At 45.1% G+C, this 23,516-nt stretch overlaps 1 long non-coding RNA gene across 1 annotated transcript; it reads right to left on the reverse strand.

Moving 5' to 3' along the window:
• Window positions 1–484: 484 nt before the first annotated feature.
• Window positions 485–21,480, reverse strand: LOC123042884 (uncharacterized). The gene is made up of 3 exons (XR_006418925.1): window positions 21,410–21,480; window positions 720–823; window positions 485–624 (listed from the first exon to the last, which is right to left on the reverse strand). It is a non-coding gene; the product is annotated as an uncharacterized lncRNA (long non-coding RNA).
• Window positions 21,481–23,516: the final 2,036 nt, after the last annotated feature.

Consider the following 23,516-nt stretch of genomic DNA (forward strand, 5'->3'; position numbering starts at 1 on the left):
GGAGGAAAATAATTGCATGGAGAGCCCAGAATATACACCAATCCTTGAAGAAAACATAGAAAAAAGAGAGGCCAAAGATTCTGAACATACACAGGTGACTTTCCTTTCTCAACTATATCTTCCAAAGTCATTCTAATTATATTATATCCTACATACGGGTAATACTTTTAATATTGTTCTCAGAAATTAACCCGCAACGAAACAAGTAAACAAATTGTGGTGGCTGAGGACGAGGAATTGGCTCATCAATGAACCGCAAGGACCTCATTGATACGGTTAGTAGTTAGTCCTACTGCCCCATCTTTTCATAAGTAGTTTTTTTTCTTATTTCTCGCTTATGATGCTTATACTTTTTCCATTTGTTGGTACAACAGCTAGAAGGACGGGAGGATTTATTCAAATATGCATCCGATCACATGGAATTAAAATCCGATAAGTGGACTGATCTAAATTTTACAACATGGGAAAGAGAAGAATATATTAAGAGCAGTCTTCAGACGGATGGGTACGCCTTCTAATATAACTCAGAGCTTTTACCTTATTGGATGCCAATGCAATTGACACAGCATCTCTCATGAGATCTGGCCTAAATAATGGAGCTCAAAGGCGATACACTTCATTGGGCTGCATATAGTAGTATAGAAAATGTGTTACAATTTCTGGATTTGAACAACGAATATATTACTACACACATGGAAAGAATCAGATAGATAGCATACCTGAATGTGTTTCACTAACAATCTTCCAGTACTCTATATATCATCCATGCCAACATAGAGAAAGAGAAACATCTCACAAATGAATGACAATGTGGCGAAGGCGCCTGTTGTGCATACTGTTGGAAATATGCCCTAGAGGCAATGATAAATTAGTTATTATTATATTTCCTTGTTCATGATAATCGTTTATTATCCATGCTATAATTGTATTGATAGGAAACTCAGATACATGTGTGGATACATAGACAACACCATGTCCCTAGTAAGCCTCTAGTTGACTAGCTCGTTGATCAACAGATGGTTACGGTTTCCTGACCATGGAAATTGGATGTCGTTGATAACGGGATCACATCATTAGGAGAATGATGTGATGGACAAGACCCAATCCTAAGCCTAGCACAAAGATCGTAGTTCATATGCTAAAGCTTTTCTAATGTCAAGTATCATTTCCTTAGACCATGAGATTGTGCAACTCCCGGATACCGTAGGAATGCTTTGGGTGTACCAAACGTCACAACGTAACTGGGTGACTATAAAGGTGCACTAGATGTATCTCCGAAAGTGTCTATTGGGTTGGCACGAATCGAGACTGCGATTTGTCACTCCGTGTGACGGAGAGGTATCTCTGGGCCCACTCGGTAGGACATCATCATAATGTGCACAATGTGACCAAGGGGTTGATCACGGGATGATGTGTTATGGAACGAGTAAAGAGACTTGCCGGTAACGAGATTGAACAAGGTATCGGCATACCGACGATCGAATCTCGGGCAAGTACAATACCGCTAGACAAAGGGAATTGTATACAGGATCGATTGAGTCCTTGACATCGTGGTTCATCCGATGAGATCATCGTGGAACATGTGGGAGCCAACATGGGTATCCAGATCCCGCTGTTGGTTATTGACCGGAGAACGTCTCGGTCATGTCTGCATGGTTCCCGAACCCGTAGGGTCTACACACTTAAGGTTCGATGACGCTAGGGTTATAAAGGAAGTTTGTATGTGGTTACCGAATGTTGTTCGGAGTCCTGGATGAGATCCAGGACGTCACGAGGAGTTCCGGAATGGTCCGGAGGTAAAGATTTATATATGGGAAGTCTTGTATTGGTCACCGGAAAAGTTTCGGGTTTTTCCGGTAACGTACCGGGACCACCGGGAGGGTCCCGGGGGTCCACCAAGTGGGGCCACCAACCACGGAGGGCTGCATGGGCCAAGTGTGGGAGGGGACCAGTCCCAGGTGGGCTGGTGCGCCCCCCACAAGGGGCCCCAGGCGCAGGGAAGAGTGGGAGGGGCAAACCCTAGGGCAGATGGGCCCTAACACTAGTAGAAAAAGGGTCAAATGTGAAGCACATTAGTGCCGGTTTGTATTTGAGCCGGCACAAATGTATACATTAGTGCCGGTTCCAACGGCTAGCCGGGCCGCTCTCATTAGTACCGGTTCATGGCTAACCTTCAGCACCGGTTCGTGCCACGAACCGGTACTAATGAGAGTGGTTGCAGGATGTTGTCAGTCTGGGCCCCCTCCAGCACCTTTAGTACCGGTTCTTGGCACGAACCGGTACTAAAGGTCGTCCTACATAAACCCTTCGTCCACCCGAGCTCGCTCTGTTCTTCCCCTTTCCCCTCTCCTCTCTGTTCTTCCCCTCTTCCTCTCGAGCTCATCACACATTTTGCCCAAAATTTGTCAAGATTTGAAGGCCCCCATCCATTTAAATGATCACAAAGGTTAGCAACTTTGTCCTTTCATCTCTCATTGCTAGATTAGCTCTTGCAATGCTTTATATAGTTATTAATTTGTGAGTTTAGTAATTTGGGAGGAAATATGTATATGTGCTAGTATTTGATTTATATGCAATTTGAGGTTAAAATAACACTTAGTTTGCATATGTAGGTATGGTTTACTTAGTGCCTTCTAAATCTCCGTCGTAACCACCGTCGATCGCCCGCACCGTCCCGTCGCCGGCACCACCTTGTGGTGAGCCTCTTGTTCATGAAATTTTATATAAAAAATTGATGTTTGTGTGATTTGGATATATAGTTACTCGTATAATAATTATCTTACCCGTACGTTGTTTGTTATACATAGTGCCATGGTTTTGATATCCGTCCCCGTCGGCCCTCGTCCTTGTTATGATTGGGATGTGGTATATTCTCTTTTAAAACTATTTGTTGCATTTCGTGTTTATGACAAATTATGCCCATCAAGTTGCCATAGATATTTTTATCTAGGAGGTATGTGAACCGGAATTTCCAACCGACCCTATTGTCGAGAGGTTAAATTTAGTTGAAAGAGAAAACGAGTACTTGAAAGAAAAATTGAAAAGAATTGAGGGGGAGAAGATGGAATTGGAGTTGCATGTTGCCGATGTCGTCGATGATCACAAGATCAAGAAGGAGAAAATGCGCTTGAAGATTAGAAAGATTAGAAAATATGCCATCGATAGTGAGGCTTGGTATCATTATGCTGTTGGATCAATTGTTACCTTAGTTGCAATCTTGATCGCATTTCTTGTTGCATTTAAATGCTTTAGCTAGAGAGTTATTTGTTTGTTGCATTTAAGTGTTGTATGAACTTTATGTATGAACTTGTATTAATTTGGTCTATTCAGTGTTGTGTAATGAAGATGAGCCGGCAATGGATGTACGATGACCGATGCTCTCCCCAGTTCGTTGAGGGCGTGCATACTTTTCTGCTTGCGGCTGAGGTAAACAAGCAGGCGGATGGTTTTATGCCTTGTCCATGTGCTGGCTGTAAGAATGGTCACAATTACTCTACGTCAAGAACCATTCACGTCCACCTGTTTGAGTCCGGTTTCATGCCCCACTATAATGTTTGGACCAAGCATGGAGAAAGAGGGGTTATGATGGAAGACAATGAAGAAGAAGAGGACGACGACAGCTATCCTGGCCATGGGTTCCCTGAATACGATGATACAACAATGGGGGAAGAAGCTAAGCCGGTAATGCGGGAAGAAGCTGAGCCGGCAATGCGGGAAGAAGCTGAAGAAGAGGCATCAGATGAGCCCGTTGATGATCTAGGTCGGGCCATTGCCGATGCAAAGAGAAACTGCGCAAGTGATTTGGAGAAGAAGAAGTTGCAACACATGTTAGAGGATCACAAAAAATTGTTGTACCCGAATTGCGTAGGTGACAAGAAAAAGCTGGGCACCACACTGGAATTGCTGCAATGGAAGGCAGAGAATGGTGTATCTGACAAGGGATTTGGAAAGTTGCTGGTAATGATAAAGGATATGCTTCCAAAGGACAACAGATTGCCCAAGAGTATGTACGAAGCAAAGAAGGCTGTCTGCCCTCTAGGGTTAGAGGTGCAGAAGATACATGCATGCCCTAATGATTGCATCCTCTACCGCGGTGAGTACGAGGATTTGAACTTTTGCCCGGTATGTGGTGCATTGCGCTATAAGATCAGCCGCGATGAGCATGGTGATGTCGAGGGCGAGCGCCCCAGGAAGAAGATTCCTGCCAAGGTGATGTGGTATTCTCCTATAATACCACGGTTGAAACGTATGTTCCAAAACAAAGAGCATGCCAAGGCGATGCGATGGCACAGAGAAGACCGTAAGAAAGACGGAAAGTTGAGAGTACCCGCTGACGGGTCGCAGTGGAGAAAAATCGAAAGAAAGTACGGGAAGGAGTTTGCAGATGACGCAAGGAGCGTATGGTTTGGTCTAAGCGCAGATGGCATTAATCCTTTTGGGGAGCAGAGCAGCAACCATAGCACCTGGCCTGTGACTCTATGTTTGTATAACCTTCCTCCTTGGTTGTGCATGAAGCGGAAGTTCATTATGATGCCAGTGCTCATCCAAGGCCCTAAACAACCCGGCAACGACATTAATGTGTACCTAAGGCCATTAGTTGAAGAACTCTTACAACTGTGGAATGGAACAGGTGTACGTGCATGGGATGAGCACAAACAGGAAGAATTTGACCTAAAGGCATTGCTGTTCGTGACCATCAATGATTGGCCTGCTCTCAGTAACCTTTCAGGACAGACAAACAAGGGATACCACGGATGCACGCACTGTTTGGATGATACCGATAGTATATATTTGAATAGTTGTAAGAAGAATGTGTACCTGGGACATCGTCAATTTCCACCGAGCAGGCATCCCGTAAGAAAGAAAGGCAAGCATTTCAAAGGTGAGGCGGATCACCGGACGAAGCCTCGCCACCGTACTGGTGCTGATGTACATGATATGGTCAAGGATTTGAAGGTGATATTTGGAAAGGGTCCTAGCGGACAATCTGTTCCAAAGGACGCTGACGGACGCGCACCCATGTGGAAGAAGAAATCTATATTTTGGGACCTACCATATTGGAAAGACCTAGAGGTCCGCTCCGCAATCGACGTGATGCACGTGACGAAGAATCTTTGTGTGACCCTGCTTAGCTTCTTGGGCGTGTATGGGAAGACAAAAGATACACCTGAGGCACGGGAGGACCAGCAACGTATGCACGGAGAAGACGACATACATCAGGGTCATGCAAGCTACACTCTTACCAAAGAAGAGAAGGAAATCTTCTTTGAATGCCTGCTCAGTATTAAGGTACCGTCTGGCTTCTCGTCGAATATAAAGGGAATAATAAACATGGCAGAGAAAAAGTTTCAGAACCTAAAGTCTCATGACTGCCACGTGATTATGACGCAACTGCTTCCGGTTGCATTGAGGGGGCTTCTACCGGAAAACGTTCGATTAGCCATTGTGAAGCTATGTGCATTTCTCAATGCAATCTCTCAGAAGGTAATCGATCCAGAAATCATACCAAGGTTACAGAATGATTTGGTGCAATGTCTTGTCAGTTTCGAGTTGGTGTTCCCACCATCCTTCTTCAACATCATGACACACGTCCTAGTTCACCTGTGCCAAGAGATTAACGTTTTGGGTCCTGTATTTCTACATAATATGTTCCCCTTTGAGAGGTTCATGGGAGTCTTAAAGAAATATGTTCATAACCGTGCTAGGCCAGAAGGAAGCATCTCCAAGGGCCATCAAAATGAGGAGGTCATTGAGTTTTGTATTGACTTTATTCCTGACCTTAAGCCGATTGGTGTTCCTGAATCGCGGCATAAGGGCAGACTGGATGGAAAAGGCACGCTAGGAGGGGAACAAATAATATGTATGGACGGACATTCTCTCACTGAAGCACACTACACAGTTCTACAGAATTCCGCCTTGGTGGCTCCGTATATGGATGAACACAAGAATTTGCTGCGCTCCAAACACCCGGAGCAGTCTGATGACTGGATTACACGTGAACAAATCAGGAGTTTCGCCAGCTGGTTGCAGACACGTACCATGCATGACACCTCTATTGAAGATGACCTGTACTTGCTGTCCCAGGTTACCATCTTCGAATATAATGACTTTCAAAGGGTACGAGATAAATGGTAATACATTTTACACGATCGCCCAAGATAAGAAGAGCACCAACCAAAACAGTGGTGTCCGCTTTGATGCAGAAACCAAGACGGGAAAGGAAACATATTATGGTTATATACAGGACATATGGGAACTTGACTATCGACGTGGTTTAAAGGTCCCTTTGTTTCGGTGCAAATGGGTCAATATGACATGAGGCGGGGTAACGGAAGACCCGCAGTACGGAATGACAACAGTGGATCTCAACAATCTTGCGTATGTAGACGAACCATTCGTCCTAGCCAATGATGTGGCACAGGTTTTCTATGTGAAGGACATGTCTACCAAGCCAAGAAAAAGAAAAAAATAAGGAAGCAAATGCATCGTACGATGAGTCAAAGCGGCACATAGTTCTTTCTGGCAAGAGAAACATCGTGGGAGTGGATGACAAGACAGACAAGTCAGAAGATTATGAAAAGTTTGATGAAATTGCTCCATTCACAGTGAATATTGACCCGAGCATCCCGTTAAATGATGAAGATTTTCCATGGTTACGGCGCAAAGGGACACACGCGAAGAAGAAGTTTCACACCCAAAGATCTGGGATGTGATCGGCTTCACTAGCTATCATCACTTTCTTCTGTGTTTCGCACCGAGAGGGGAATCTCTGTAATAGTTAGGGTAGTTATGTGTTTTGGCATTTGAAACGCGAAGAAATTTTATGTGCAAACAAATTCTTTCATGCCTTTACTGATTTTTAAAGTTAAGTTATTCACAAACTAGTGATTCACACTAATTTCAAATAATTCAAAATTTAAACTATTCAAATTTGAAAACTACGGGCACTAACAGAAAGTTTGTAATTTTTTGTACCTAAAACAAAAATGTTCACAAAGAAACTCTAAATACACAAAAAAACAACAAAAAAATAAATAAAGCAAAAAATAAAAAAAAGCCCTAACAGAAAGTTTGTAATTTTTTGTACCTAAAACAAAAATGTTCACAAAGAAACTCTAAATACACAAAAAAACAACACAAAAATAAATAAAGCAAAAAATAAAATAAAATAAAGCCCGCCTACTAGGCCAGAGCGGCCTGCATACGACTAGAAACCCAACCTGTCGTTGGGCCAGGATGCAGGCCCGCAAAGGCCAAGTGGGCCCACAAGGCTGCAAAGAACACGTAGGCCCAGTAAGCCTGCTTTGTAGAGGAGCTCGCGAGAGCGACCACACGGGGGTTTATAAACCAGTGCGGTCGCCCCTCGGCTAGCGAGGTGGGACTAAACTTCCCGCACCGCACCTGCGCCAGCGCACCCCCTTTAGTACCGGGTCGTGGCACAAACCGGTACTAAAGGGGGGCCTTTAGTACCGGTTTGTGCCACCACCCGGTACTAAAGGGGGTCGCTTCCCGCCGCTTGACCTGGCCAAAGCAGGCCTTTAGTACCGGTTGGTGGCTCCAACCGGTATTAAAGGTGCCTTCTATATATACAACAGCTACGAAAATTTCAGTTTCCCTCTCTGTTCGTTCTTCTGTTTCCGTCTCCGTCGCCGTCGCCGCCGCCCTCGATCATCTCGGTCGCCGCTCGTCTCCGTCGCCGCCGCCGTCCCCATTGCCGCCCCCGTCCCCGTCGCCGCCCTCGTCTCCGTCGCCGCCCCGGGCCCGTCCCCGTCGCGCCGTCCCCGTCCCGTCGTGCCGTCCCCGCCGTCGCCGCCCCGGCCGTCGCCTCGCCGTCGCCTCGCCCGCTGTGAGCCCTCCCCGAGCCCGTACACACACACAAGCATGTTTAATTAGTTTAGATAATTAGTCTTTAATTAGTTTAGATCATTTAGATTATTATTTTGTATGTTTAATTAGTTTAGATAATTAGTGTTTAATTAGTACACACACACGTATTTTGTATGTTTAATTAGTTTAGATTATTTAGATTATTATTTTTTCACTATTATATATGTATGAATGCATGTTAGATGGATATAATTAGTGTTTAATCAGTTAGAAATTAGTGTTATATAGAAATGTTAGAAATTAGTGTTATATAGAAATGTTAGAAATGTTAGAAATTTTAGTGTTATTTAGATTATTTAGATTAGCATAATTAGTGTTATATAGAAATGTTAGAAATTTTAGTTATCAAAATTCAATCATTAAAAAAATGTTACTTTTTGCGGGCATATAGCTAGTATTTGTTCTCGACGATGCCCGGCCCGCATCCTCGCCGTCGACCCGTCCGTGACGACGTCCAGCCGACCCATGTCCGGGACTGGGCTCCGCCGGGCTGGCACTGGGAGGTGCTGCCTGGAGGGGCGCGCCGCTTGATGAGGAACCCGGCCCCGGGTCCCGTCGTCGACCCTGATCTCGTTTGGTGGCGTTCGCGTGGGCCAGTTTCGGTGCGGAGGGACCCGGCCCCTCCGGAGGTGGTACGTCCCTGTGTCAGGGAGGAGGACGAGCACGTCCATCGCTACATGGTTGCATTAGAGGGCGGCAGGTTCTCCAATACCTGGCAGTATCTTCGGGGATCTCACTTCAGCTATGATCCTGTGAGGGTTCCTTCTCTTTGGGTGTCCACCGCCCGCGCCGCAGGAACCGCGAGTGTCCTAGATTCTTCTGTAGTATTCGATCTTTAATTAGCTAGCCAGTGATGTACTATTCAATATTATATATTATTCGAGACGATGTATTCGAGATTATATCTATTATTCTAGACGAAGTATTCGAGATTATATCTATTATTCGAGACGATGTAATTTGAATACTAAATTGTTTTATATTTCTTTTGAATTAGTTAAATAAAAGCTATGGCAGACAATACCGACAGAGAGGGAGAACAGACCATGTTCGATATGATACGCGGGCCAGATGATGATCAGAATGAAGAAGATTATGACGGCTCCGAATTTCTAAACAACACCGGAGAGGGTGATATGATATTCGATCGCGACGACCGAATTGATGAAGTCATGAACTACGATTATGACGATGACGAAGAACATGTTGATCCTGAAACAACAAAGACCGGCGAGGTATATATATTTATATAAGCAGGTATCTGGTGATCATCACATGTTTTAAATGACTTGAAGATATATTAACGAATCGATCTTTGTTCTTTCAGCCATCCGGATCGAGCAAATCTTCAGGCAAAAGGACGAAACGAGGCCCGAACAAAAAGTTGAAGGAGGGCGTAAAGTACAATATCGAGGCAGTCAGACCTAATGGCGAACCATTAGCGCCTAAGAAGATTGCGGACAAGTTCATTCGTCAGTGCGGAGTTCTTGTGAAGGACCAACTCCCGATCTCCCTTCAAGAATGGAGAGAGCCAGCAAAAGACAAAAGACAAAAAGGCAAAGAGGACGCTGCTCCACGTCCAGATGTTACTTTTGTCGACAAGAATCAAAAAGATCTGCTTTGGGATACTCTCATGGAACATTTCACCCTACCAGATCATTTCACAGAAGCAGATGTGCAGAAAGTCAAGGACGCTGCTCTTAGGAAGATGGCGGTTGCATTCAAGAACCACAAGAATCGTGAATGGGACAAGTACGTCAAGGGAGGAAGGAAGACTCCAGTATTCGAGGGAACACTAGAGAACCAACGTGCTCATTGGGACGATTTCGTGAAATTCAAGGATTCGGAATTAGCTAAGGAACGGTCGAGAATAAACAAGAAGAATGCCGAAAAAAAGGATAAGTTCCATAAGCTGGGGCCAGGTGGCTATGCGGTGGCAATGCCTAAGTGGGATAAGTCTGAGAAAGAGATGGAGGATGCAGGTGCCACTCCGGTTACTAAGAGCTGGCCCCCCAGGGTCAGGACTTGGTTCTATGCGCATGGGGGGGAGTTGGACCCGAAGACAGGCAATGTTTCGACGAGGGCAAGTCTGAAGGGAGCCGACGATGCGATACTTGTTGCAATAGAAGAGGCACGATCGGGGGTGTTCCAGCCCAACAGAGAGAACGACGAGCTTACGCGTGCCCTGGGAAATCCTGAACACCCGGGAAGAACACGAGGCAAGGGCGCTATTCCGTGGTATGAGGGGTTTTCAGACTGGAACACCGACTACAGAACCCGTGCGAGAAAGAAGATTGCGGAGGAGAAGAAGAGGAAGATGGAGGAGGAGCAGAGGAAGCGGGACTATGAACGCCTTCAAGGCCTAGAAGCAAGTCAAGCGGAATTGGTAGTCAAATTCCAGCGGCAGCAGGAGCAGATCGACTCACTTACCCAGCAAAGGGGGTCTCAGCAGCTGCAGCAGCTAGCGAATGATCCAGCATTGGATAGCACCGCCCCATCCATGCCGAGAAGCAGCGTGGGTTCCGCCCCGGACAACGCAATGCTGGGTAGATACCCCGTGGATGACATCACGGAGAACACTAGCTGCGAGCTACACGTCAAAATGAAGAACATATCCATGAAGGTGGCGGACGCCGTTGCTTTTACAAATCCCCCCGAGGCAACCTTCCATTGCAACCCGATTCCAGCGGGCTATGCTCGTGTCTTGGTTGATGAGGTGGTGGACCCATATTCGGAGCTAGAGCTTGACTATCCTGGAGGTGACGACGAGCGCTTTCTCGGAGACGCCAAACATCGTATCATCCTATGGAAAAAGGATTGCATCATCTTTCGAAGGCCACCGACACCGCGTCAGCCGACTCCTCGTCGAAGTCCGCCACCGAATCAGCAGTCTCCCGCAACTGCAAGTCCACCAAGTCCGGCAAAGTGCCAGGCCACTCCTCCTCCAAGTCCGGCAAAGTGTCAGGCCACTCCTCCTCCTCCAAGTCCGCCACAGCGTCAGACGTCCACTCCTCCTCCAAGTCCGGCACAACCTCAGGCCACTCCTCCTCCAAGTCCGGCACAGCTTCAGGCGGCCACTCCTCCTCGTCCAACTCAGCCCCGTCAGCCGTCTCCGCCGCCTCAGCAATCACAGAAGAGACACCCCGCAGCTATGGTGCGTAGCGGTACGAGTCGAGGTAGTACAGGAAGTACAGGCGGAGGCAAGCGATATAAATATGGTCCAAGCCTCACGCCTCTTCCGCAGAGGGCTTATGACAGGTCCGAGGAGGAAATCGCAGCCATATCGAAGTCCGAGGTGGAAGCCCATTTTGCACCGAAACCGCCACCGCCGCCAAGGGAGAAAGTGCCTGAGAAAACGATTGACCACTTCATTCGTATGGCTCAACCACCAGCTCCCAAGCCTGTTGACACAGACTATGAGCGCCACATCAGGAAGTTAAATCGAGCACGTCTACATAAGGAGGCGAGCTCGGGATCGAGCAAACAAGAAGCAGCTGTCAAAAAATGCGGGAAAACCATTCCCCAGCTGGGAGAACAGGCGGCGCAATCGATCCCCTCGCTTGTTGTGCCAACAACACGTGACAGTACGCGCGCCCAATATTATTGTGGGCAAACAGTTTACGTTCCTGAGGTGGGCAATGTGGTAATAACGGAGGAGCATATAATGCAGGCTGAAGTTCTCAAAATCACTGTTGGACAACTCCTCGAGATCGAGCCCATGCCTGTGCTTAGAGAGGATGAAATAAAACGGAAATATGTCCGGGGCCAACCTTTGGTCGAGCCAGACAAGGTCAAGAACCTCCCAACAAGAATGTATGAATTGCATCAATGGTACATGAACATTACCAAGATTTCCGATCGATTGTCCCTCATGGTGAATGTCAAGAAGGAGCATTACTACCATGAGAAAGCTGTGTCCGTTGAGTATTCTGAACTGTTTCAGTTATACAATCAAGACGCACTCGACAAATCTATCGTCAGTTGCTATTGTCTGTAAGTGATTTCTTTCTGTAATTTAAGTCTCAAGCTAGCTGTAGTGATCCTTTTGATCAATCATTACCTGTAATTATCCTCACTATATTCTTTTCTGTGGTATTATATGCAGGATGAAGATGTATGAAATGAGAAAAGGTGGACGCTATGGCATTGGGTTCATTGACCCAAACACCGTTAATGAATACACATGGAAAATAGATGCACGTCATCAAAAGGCCGTAGAGGACAGCATGCTAGAGTTCTTGAAGCGCCTCAAATACAATGAAGATATACTACTTCCTTACAACTTCCAGTGAGTCACACTGTCTTGTACTACAAATTCTCTGTTTTTGCCTACTAGCTAGCTACATGTTTTTGCTTACATATGCCCGCTTAATTAAGACATGCAAACGTGTGTGCATGCAGATATCACTGGGTCTTGTGTATCATTAAAGTTGACGCCGGAACAGTTGAAATACTGGACTCACTACTCAAAGAAAAAACTGACTATAACATCTTGTTTGGGATAGTCAACAGGTAATTTCAATCATTATTAACTATATATCTCGGCCTATTTAGTTCGTCATTTCATGATATGAACTATTTAATAACCCCTTTATTCATTTTCTTTGTCGGCGGGCAGGGCTTGGGCAAGGTTCATCAGCGTCACGGAAGGCGAATGGAAAGAAAAGCTTAAATGGGGAAGACCCAAGGTAAGTAATTAAGTAGTACTAGCTAGCTAGCTAGCTGCCATCTCTTTAATTATCATGCTTGATTAATTATTATCTGATCAAATTCCATTCTCGTAAAGGCCCTGAAGCAGGCGCAGGGGACTGATCTGTGTGCATTCTGCGTTTGCGAGAACATTCGCATGATGGCGTCCGAAAGGAGTAGATCTCAAAGACAGGAATGGGTACGCTTGTCAAAACACTATTCACAATTTTTACACCATTATCGATATCTAGTCACACAACTAATACACATGCATATTGATCTCCTTCTTAACAGTTCAGAGAGGTGTGGGAGAAGCTCCTAGAAACGTAGCGCGTAGAAGCACTTCAAGAGGAAATAGCGGGATTTTTGCTCGACCAGGTCATAAATCCGAAGGGAGAATACTATTACCCGCTACCGCCCTCATGAAAACCACTTCCAATTGTCATCGTGCTCCGAAGGCACCAATTAGGCTAATGCCACTGGCTCCGAAGGCAACATGCATATGTAGGAGAAATTGTATATAGCTATACATGTGTGTATGTGTGAATTAATTAATATGATGGTTTGTGAGACATTAATTGATGATATATATATGCATGATTGGTTCTACTAGAAATTCTTTATATATATATATATATATATATATATATATATATATATATATATAATATATATATATATATATATATATAACGTGTACAATGTGTAGTATCGTAAAATACCAGCAAACGAAAAAGAATTAAAATGGAAACACAAAACTAAATGAAAAAGAAATCATAAAACTAAAAAAACCCCCAAACCTTATAGTACCAGTTGGTCTTACCAACCGGTACTAAAGGGCTCCAGGCCCCTGGAGCTGGCTCGTGCCGCGTGGTTTCCCTTTAGCACCGGTTCGTGCTGAACCGGTACTAAAGGGGGGGGGCCTTTAGTGCCCACACTTTAGTGCCGGTTATGGAACCGGCACTAAAGGGCCTTACGAACCGGTGCTATTGCCCGGTTCTGCACTAGTGTAAGGCCCATCCCAGGCGCGCCTCCCCTCTCTCCCCCTCTGGCCGCCACCTAGATGGCATCTGGGGGCTGCCGCCACCCTTGGGGAGGGAACCCTAGAGGGGCGCAGCCCCCTCCCCTCCCCCTATAAATACATGAGGTCTGGGGGCTGCCCAACATATGAGTTTCTACCTCTATTGGCGCAGCCCTACCTCTCTTACTCCTCCTCTCCCGCGGTGCTTGGCAAAGCCCTGCAGGATTGCCACGCTCCTCCACCACCACCACACCGTTGTGCTGCTGCTGCATGGAGTCTTCCTCAACCTCTCCCTCTCTCCTTACTGGATGAAGGCGTGGGAGACGTCACCGGGCTATACGTGTGTTGAACGCAGAGGTGCCGTCCGTTCGGCACTAGGATCTCCGGTGATTTGGATCACGACGAGTACGACCCCTTCAACCCCGTTCTCTTTAACGCTTCTGCTTAGCGATCTACAAGGGTATGTAGATGCACTCTCCTTCCCCTCGTTGCTGGTTTCTCCATAGATAGATCTTGGTGACACGTAGGAAAATTTTGAACTTATGCTACGTTCCCCAACAGTGGCATCATGAGCTAGGTCTATTGCATAGATTCTTTGCACGAGTAGAACACAAAGTAGTTGTGGGTGTTGATTTTGTACAATATGCTTACCGTTACTAGTCCAATCTTATTTCGACGGTATTGTGGGATGAAGCGGCCCGGACCAACCTTACACGTACTCTTACGTGAGACAGGTTCCACCGACTGACATGCACTTGGTGCATAAGGTGGCTAGCGGGTGCCAGTCTCTCCCACTTTAGTCGGAACGGATTCGATGAAAAGGGTCCTTATGAAGGGTAAATAGCAATTGGCATATCACGTTGTGGTTTTGCGTAGGTAAGAAACGTTCTTGCTAGAAACCCATAGCAGCCACGTAAAACATGCAAACAACAATTAGAGGACGTCTAACTTGTTTTTGCAGGGTATGCTATGTGATGTGATATGGCCAAGAAGAATGTGATGAATGATATGTGATGTATGAGATTGCTCATGTTCTTGTAATAGGAATCACGACTTGCATGTCGATGAGTATGACAACCGGCAGGAGCCATAGGAGTTGTCTTTATTTATTGTATGACCTGCGTGTCATTGAACAACGCCATGTAATTACTTTACTTTATTGCTAACCGGTAGCCATAGTAGTAGAAGTAATAAGTTGGCGAGACAACTTCATGGAGACACGATGATGGAGATCATGATGATGGAGATCATGGTGTCATGCCGGTGACGATGATGATCATGGAGCCCCGAAGATGGAGATCAAAAGGAGCAAAATGATATTGGCCATATCATGTCCCTATTTTGATTGCATGTGATGTTTATCATGTTTCTGCATCTTATTTTCTTAGAACGACGGTAGTAAATAAGATGATCCCTCATTAAAATTTCAAGAAAGTGTTCCCCCTAACTGTGCACCGTTGCGAAAGTTCGTCGTTTCAAAGCACCACGTGATGATCGGGTGTGATAGATTCTTACGTTCACATACAATGGGTGTAAGCCAGATTTACACACGCGAAACACTTAGCTTAACTTGACGAGCCTAGCATGTACAGGTATGGCCTCGGAACACAAGAGACCGAAAGGTCGAGCATGAGTCGTATAGTAGATGCGATCAACATGAAGATGTTCACCGATGATGACTAGTCCGTCTCACGTGATGATCGGACACGGCCTAGTTGACTCGGATCATGTAATCACTTAGGTGACTAGAGGGATGTCTATCTGAGTGGGAGTTCATGAGATGAACTTAATTATCCTGAACATAGTCAAAAGATCTTTGCAAATTATGTCGTTAGCTCGTGCTTTAGTTCCACTGTTTAGATATGTTCCTAGAGAAAATATAGTTGAAAGTTGAAAGTAGCGATTATGCAGACAGTAGAAAGCTTATGTCCTTAATGCACCGCTCATTGTGCTGAACCCCAAACGTCATTTGTGGATGTTGCGAACATCGGACATACACGTTTTGATAACTATGTGACAGTTCAGTTAAATGGTTTAGAGTAGAGGCACCAAAGACGTTTTCAAAACGTCGCAGAACATATGAGATGTTTCGAGGGCTGAAATTGGGATTTCAGGCTCGTGCCCACGTCAAGAGCTATAAGACCTCCGACGATTTTCTTAGCCTGCAAACTAAGTGAGAAAAGTTCAATCGTTGAGCTTGTGCTCAGATTGTCTGAGTGCAACAATCACTTGAATCAAGTGGGAGTTGATCTTCCAGAGATAGTGATGTTTCTCCAAAGTCATTGCCACCAAGCTGATAGAGCTTCGTGATGAACTATAACATATCAGGGATGGATATGATGATCCTTGAGGTATTCGCGATGTTTGACACCACGAAAGTAGAAATCAAGAAGGAGCATCAATTGTTGATGGTTGGTGAAACCACTAGTTTCAAGAAGGGCAAGGGCAAGAAGGGATACTTCATGAAACGACAAATCAGCTGCTGCTCTAGTGAAGAAACCCAAGGTTGAACCCAAACCCGAGACTAAGTGCTTCTGTAATAAGGGGAACAACCACTGGAGCAGAATTACCATAGATACTTGGTAGATGAGAAGGCTGGCAAGGTCGATGGAAGTATATTGGATATACATTATGTTAATGTGTACTTTACTAGTACTCCTAGTAGCACCAGGGTATTAAGATACCGGTTCGGTTGCTAAGTGTTAGTAACTCGAAATAAAAGAGCTACGGAATAAACGGACACTAGCTAAAGGTGAGCTGACGATATGTGTTGGAAGTGTTTCCAAGTTTGATGTGATCAAACATCGCACGCTCCCTCTACCATCAAGATTAGTATTAAACCTGAATAATTGTCATTTGGTGTTTGCGTTGAGCATAGACATGATTGGATTATGTCGATCACAATACGGTTATTCATTTAAGGAGAATAATGGTTACTCTACTTATTTGAATAATACCTTCAATGGTCTTGCACCTAAAGGAATGGTTTATTGAATCTCGATCGTAGTGATACACATTTTCATGCCAAAAGATATAAGATAGTAATGATAGTACCACTTACTTGTGGCACTGCCATGTAAGTCATATTGGTATAAAACGCATGAAGAAGCACCATGTTGATGGATCTTTGGACTCACTCGTTTTGAAAAGTTTGAGACATGCGAACCATGTCTATTGGTGTATACACATGAAGAAATTCCATGCAGATGGATCGTTTGGACTCACTTGATTTTGAATCACTTGAGATATGCAAATCATACCACATGGGCAAGATGACTGAAAAGCCTCGTTTTCAGTACGATGGAACAAGATAGCAACCTGTTGGAAGTAACACATTTTGATGTGTGCAGTCCAATGAGTGCTGAGGCATGCAGTGAATATCGTTATGTTCTCACTTCATAGATGATTCGAGTAGATGTTGAGTATATTTACTTGATGAAACACAGGTCTGAATTATTGAATGGTTCAAGTAATTTCAGAGTGAAGTTGAAGATCATTGTGACAAGAGGATAAAATGTCTATGATATGATCATAGAGATGAGTATCTGAGTTACGCTCTTTGGCACGCAATTAAGACATTGAGGAAATTGTTTCACAATTAATACCGCCTGGAACACCATAGTGTGATGGTGTGTCCGAACATCATAGTTGCACCCTATTGGATATGGTGCGTACCATGATGTCTCTTATCGAATTACCACTATCGTTCATGGGTTAGGCATTAGAGACAACTGCACTCACTTTAATAAGGCACCACGTAATTCCGTTGAGACGACACCGTTTGAACTATGGTTTGGAGAAACCTAAGTTGTCATTTCTTAAAAGCTTGGGGCTGCGACGCTTATGTGAAAAGGTTTCAGGTTGATAAGCTCGAACCCAAAACGGATAAATACATCTTCATAGGATACCCAAAATGGTTGGGTATACCTCCTATCTCAGATCCGGAAGCAAAAGTAATCGTTTCTAGAAACGGGTCCTTTCTCGAGGAAAAGTTTCTCTCGAAAGAATTGAGTGGGAGGATGGTGGAGACTTGATGAGGTTATTGAACCGTCACTTCAACTAGTGTGTAGCAGGGCACAAGAAGTTGTTCCCGTGGCGCCTACACCAATTGAAGTAGAAGCTTATGATAGTGATCATGAAGTTTCGGATCAAGTCACTACCGTACCTCGTAGGGTGACAAGGATGCGTACTACTTCAGAGTGGTACGCAATCCTGTCTTAGAGGTCATGTTGCTAGACAACAATGAACCTACGAGCTATGGAGAAGCGATGGTGGGCCCATATTCCAACAAATTGTTAGAAGCCATGAAATTCGAGATAGGATCCATGTATCAGAACAAAGCATGGACTTTGGTGGACTTGCCGGATGATCGGCAAGCCGTTGAGATAAATGGATCTTTAAGAAGAAGACGGACGTGGACGGTAATGTCACCGTCTATGAAGCTCGACTTGTGGCGAAGAGTTTTTCACAAGTTCAAGGAGTTGACTACGATGAGATTTTCTCATCCGTAGCGATGCTTAAGTCCATCGGAATCATGTTAGCATTAGCTGCATTTATGAAATCTGGCAGATGGATGTCAAAACGATTTTCCTTACCAGTTTTCATAAGGAAAGATTGTATGTGATACAATCACAAAGGTTTTGTCGATCCTAAGGATGCTAAAAGGTATGCTAGCTCCAGCGATCCTTCTAAGGACTGGAGTAAGCATCTCGGAGTCGGAATATGTACTTTGATAAGATGATCAAAGATTTTGGGTTTATACAAATTTATGAGAAACTTGTATTTCCAAAGAAGTGAGTGGGAGCACTATAGAATTTCTGATGAGTATATGTTCTTGACATATTGTTGATCAGAAATGATGTAGAATTTCTGGAAAGCATATAGGGTTATTTGAAAGGTTTTTTTCAATAGAAAACCTGGATCAAACTACTTGAACATTGAGCATCAAGATCTATGAGGATAGATCGAAAACGCTTAATGGTACTTTCAAATGAGCATATACCTTGACATGATCTTGAAGGTGTTCAAGATGGATCAGTCAAAGAAGGAGTTCTTGCTTGAGATGTAAGGTATGAAGTTAAGAGTTAAAGCTCGACCACGGTAGAAGAGAGAGAAAGGACGAATGTCGTCCCCTATGCTTCAGACGTAGGCTCTACAGTATGCTATGCTAAGTACCGCACCTGATGTGTGCCTTGTCACATGTCTGGCAAGAGGGTACAAAGGTGATCAAGGAGTGGATCACCAGATAGCGGTCAAAATTATCCTTAGAGGAATAAGGATTTGTTTCTCGATTATGGAGGTGATAAAGAATTCGGCGTAAAGGGTTACGACGATGCAAGCTTTAACACCTATCCGAATGACTTTGAGTAGCAAACCCGATACGTATAGTGGAGCAACCATTTGGAATAGCTTCAAGTGGAGCATGGAAGCAGCATTTACAATATGACATAGAAAATTGCAAAGTACATACAGATCTGAATACTACAGACCCGTTGACTAAAACTTCTCTCACAAGGAAAACATGATCAAACCCCAGAACTCATTGAGTCTTAATCACATGGTGATGTGAACTAGTTCAGTGACACTAGTAAACTCTTTGGATGTTGGTCACATGGCGATGTGACCTATCAGTGTTAATCACATAGCGATGTGAACTAGATTATTGACTCTAGTGCAAGTGGGAGGCTGTTGGAAATATGCCCTAGAGGCAATGATAAATTAGTTATTATTATATTTCCTTGTTCATGATAATCGTTTATTATCCATGCTATAATTGTATTGATAGGAAACTAAGATACATGTGTGGATACATAGACAACACCATGTCCCTAGTAAGCCTCTAGTTGACTAGCTCGTTGATCAACAGATGGTTACGGTTTCCTGACCATGGACATTGGATGTCGTTGATAACGGGATCACATCATTAGGAGAATGATGTGATGGACAAGACCCAATCCTAAGCCTAGCACAAAGATCGTAGTTTGTATGCTAAAGCTTTTCTAATGTCAAGTATCATTTCCTTAGACCATGAGATTGTGCAACTCCCGGATACCGTAGGAATGCTTTAGGTGTACCAAACGTCATAACGTAACTGGGTGACTATAAAGGTGCACTACAGGTATCTCCGAAAGTGTCTGTTGGGTTGGCACGAATCGAGACTGGGATTTGTCACTCCGTGTGACGGAGAGGTATCTCTGGGCCCACTCGATAGGACATCATCATAATGTGCACAATGTGACCAAGGGGTTGATCACGGGATGATGTGTTACGAAATGAGTAAAGAGACTTGCCGGTAACGAGATTGAACAAGGTATCGGCATACCGACGATCGAATCTCGGGCAAGTACAATACCGCTAGACAAAGGGAATTGTATACAGGATCGATTGAGTCCTTGACATCGTGGTTCATCCGATGAGATCATCGTGGAACATGTGGGAGCCAACATGGGTATCCAGATCCCGCTGTTGGTTATTGACCGGAGAACGTCTTGGTCATGTCTGCATGGTTCCCGAACCCGTAGGGTCTACACACTTAAGGTTCGATGACGCTAGGGTTATAAAGGAAGTTTGTATGTGGTTACCGAATGTTGTTCGGAGTCCCGGATGAGATCCCGCACGTCACGAGGAGTTCCGGAATGGTCCGGAGGTAAAGATTTATATATGGGAAGTCCTGTATTGGTCACCGGAAAAGTTTCGGGTTTTTCCGGTAACGTACCGGGACCACCGGGAGGGTCCCGGGGGTCCACCAAGTGGGGCCACCAACCACGGAGGCCTGCATGGGCCAAGTGTGGGAGGGGACCAGCCCCAGGTGGGCTGGTGCGCCCCCCACAAGGGGCCCAAGGCGCAGGGAAGAGTGGGAGGGGCAAACCCTAGGGCATATGGGCCCTAAGGCCCACCCCAGGCGCGCCTCCCCTCTCTCCCCCTCTGGCCGCCACCCAGATAGCATCTGGGGGCTGCCGCCACCCTTGGGGAGGGAACCCTAGAGGGGCGCAGCCCCCTCCCCTCCCCTTATAAATACATGAGGTCTGGGGGCTGCCCAACATATGAGTTTCTCCCTCTATTGGCGCAGCCCTACCTCTCTTACTCCTCCTCTCCCGCGGTGCTTGGCGAAGCCCTGCAGGATTGCCACGCTCCTCCACCACCACCACGCCGTTGTGCTGCTGCTGCATGGAGTCTTCCTCAACCTCTCCCTCTCTCCTTGCTGGATCAAGGCGTGGGAGACGTCACCGGGCTGTACGGGTGTTGAACGCGGAGGTGCCGTCCGTTCGGCAATAGGATCTCCGGTGATTTGGATCACGACGAGTACGACTCCTTCAACCCCGTTCTCTTGAACGCTTCCGCTTAGCGATCTACAAGGGTATGTAGATGCACTCTCCTTCCCCTCATTGCTGGTTTCTCCATAGATAGATCTTGGTGACACGTAGGAAAATTTTGAACTTCTGCTACGTTCCCCAACACATACAATGGCATAAGCGTCAGCAAAGTTCAGATGTCAAATGATGGTGTCACATGTATTTCTGATACAAATAGTGCAGTACCAACTTGGTTGTGACCCTGAAACTCTCTGTTACTTAGTGCCAGAAATAATGCGACATTACAACATGAGAATACCACACTAATCAAGAAACAGCCACAAAAAGCAACGACTCAACATCAATTATAGATAGCTGATATTGACAAATTAAGCCACCCAGAATTCAAATCCACAAATCAATCAGCTTTGTCACAGCATGGTTGCCTCAAAAATGTCACCTGACTAAATCCCCACTGATAACCATAGGTGCATTAACAACATCTAAACGAACATCATACCTTCAGCAACCGAGCACGTACGTGAGCTGCGAACTCCCTCCCGGAGCGACTGTGTGAGCCAAGCACGGGGGACGATGATTACGGCGGGCACGTCAACGCACTGGATCTCCGTCCAATTTGAGATGCCTCCTCCCGCATCGTGTCCAGCAGCTCGCATCTCGATCCGCTCTGTGGCAGTAGGATGGCGGCAGCAGAGTCGGTCTAGGGAAGATTGACGGAGTTGGCGGCGAGGCAAAGCCGCAGTGGTGACAGGAGCCGGCGGGGTGAGGCCGTCGTGGGGATAAGGGCCGGCGGGGCGAGGCCGTCATGGGGATAGGACGAGAAGGGTCGAGGCCGTGGTGGTGGTGTGGGTTGTTGGGGAGGGGGGGAGGGGGGCGCCGGGCGACGGCGTGCCGGGAGAGGAAGCGGCGTGCTGCAGAGGAAGCGGCGGCGTGCAGCAGAGCAGGCGGGCGGCGGAGAAAGCAAAGTGATGGCTGCCTGTGTCTCTCACGGTCTCACCGCACACACATCACTGGAGAAAGCCAAGTGCTAGGTGCAGATCGGGATACATCAATTTTGCAAAAAAAGAAAAATCGGGATACATCCTGTTGGGAGAAAGGAACTGATGTGAATCATGTGCGACGTAAAATGATACCGCTGCCCGTTCTTTTATTTTACTTTTCACCCGCTGCTCCTTATTAGTGTTCCTCGATTGCTTTTTTTATCTTTTGCAATCCCACCTCTGGTTGCTTTTGTGTGGCCTAATCACGTCACCCACATTAAACATATCATCGACCAAATGGATTACTGGGAGTGTCTATTTTGTTTTATTTTTCATATGGGTTCCTCTCAAAAGAATTATGCGTTCACGTGCAATGCACGAGTGAAATCTAAAATTTTATATGTACCCGTTTGGTGAAGTAATAATTATATGGGTTCCTCTCAAATAAATATGCTTTTACAAATTCATTTTTTATTGATAGCGCTTTTGTTCATTTGATTTATATAAAATAATATACGTTCACAAATTCAATTATTTTATTGATAGCCCTTTTGGTCATTTGATTTATATTAGTCGCAAACATTATTCAATTCTTTTTTTATCGAGCGTCTCCGGTATGACTCTGTGGTTCAGTCGTCATCATTTTATAATACTAATGTTTTTTGAATATTCTTGTTATTAAACATATCAAAATTTCTTTATCATCCAGGTCATCTTGTGGTCTCTGAATATTAAATTACATGGAGTACTTCACAGGAGATAGTTTGTCCGACACTCCCGAACAGGTATATTTTGCATCGTATCATGATACTAATTATTTTGTGTTGTATCATTATTTGAAAACTAAGTCTTATTATTACTACTTCACTTTAGGTTCATATGACATATTTTAGAACAAAATTAGCTGTGATTTTAGTCGACTCAGAATTCAATGATGACGATATAAGAAACCGAAACTTGGATGATGATAACACCAACACGGATCCCACCGATTGTATGATTGTCAAAAGACCTCCTAACAAACCCAAAGCATCCAACTCGTCGTCATAAGTTGAGCACATGTCGCAATCATTTATCCTTTCGCTGTTTGTCACTCCAACAAAAGACGACTTAATAGATGAACTTTGCTTGTTCATCAACATGGTTGATGATGTCCCGTTGCTAGAGTAAGACACATTTTTCTAGTTTATTTTTGTTTCTAATAAATTAGTACTCTTGTATAATTATAATTAACATGAATTCCCATTTCACAGGAGCGAATGGGTGAAAAGCTCTCAACCTTATCCTATTAATTTAAACTTGGGCGTGACAGGCATTTAGATGTTCAGGTAAAATAACAAGACATAATTCATGTTTTTATTGTAGTTTGTTAGGATACGTGCGTTGCACGTGCACGCTTACTAGTCATTGTAAAGAGCCACTGTTCTGCTGAAGGTTCTGTCGTGCCTGAGATTTTATGGACGATCTCTTCCTCTGTCAGCGCCCATGTGCATCGAGACGATGTGCATTTCAGCAGCGAGTGACGCCAGGAATCCTGTACTCCGCACAGTCCACACACACTCGATTGCGCCATGTTGCGATGGGCACGAACAACATTTGTTGGAAGCGATTGTTTTGCAAGTCGCC

The sequence above is a fragment of the Triticum aestivum genome, chromosome 2B, assembly GCF_018294505.1.
Source record: "Triticum aestivum cultivar Chinese Spring chromosome 2B, IWGSC CS RefSeq v2.1, whole genome shotgun sequence".
Classification (NCBI taxonomy): Eukaryota; Viridiplantae; Streptophyta; class Magnoliopsida; order Poales; family Poaceae; genus Triticum; species Triticum aestivum.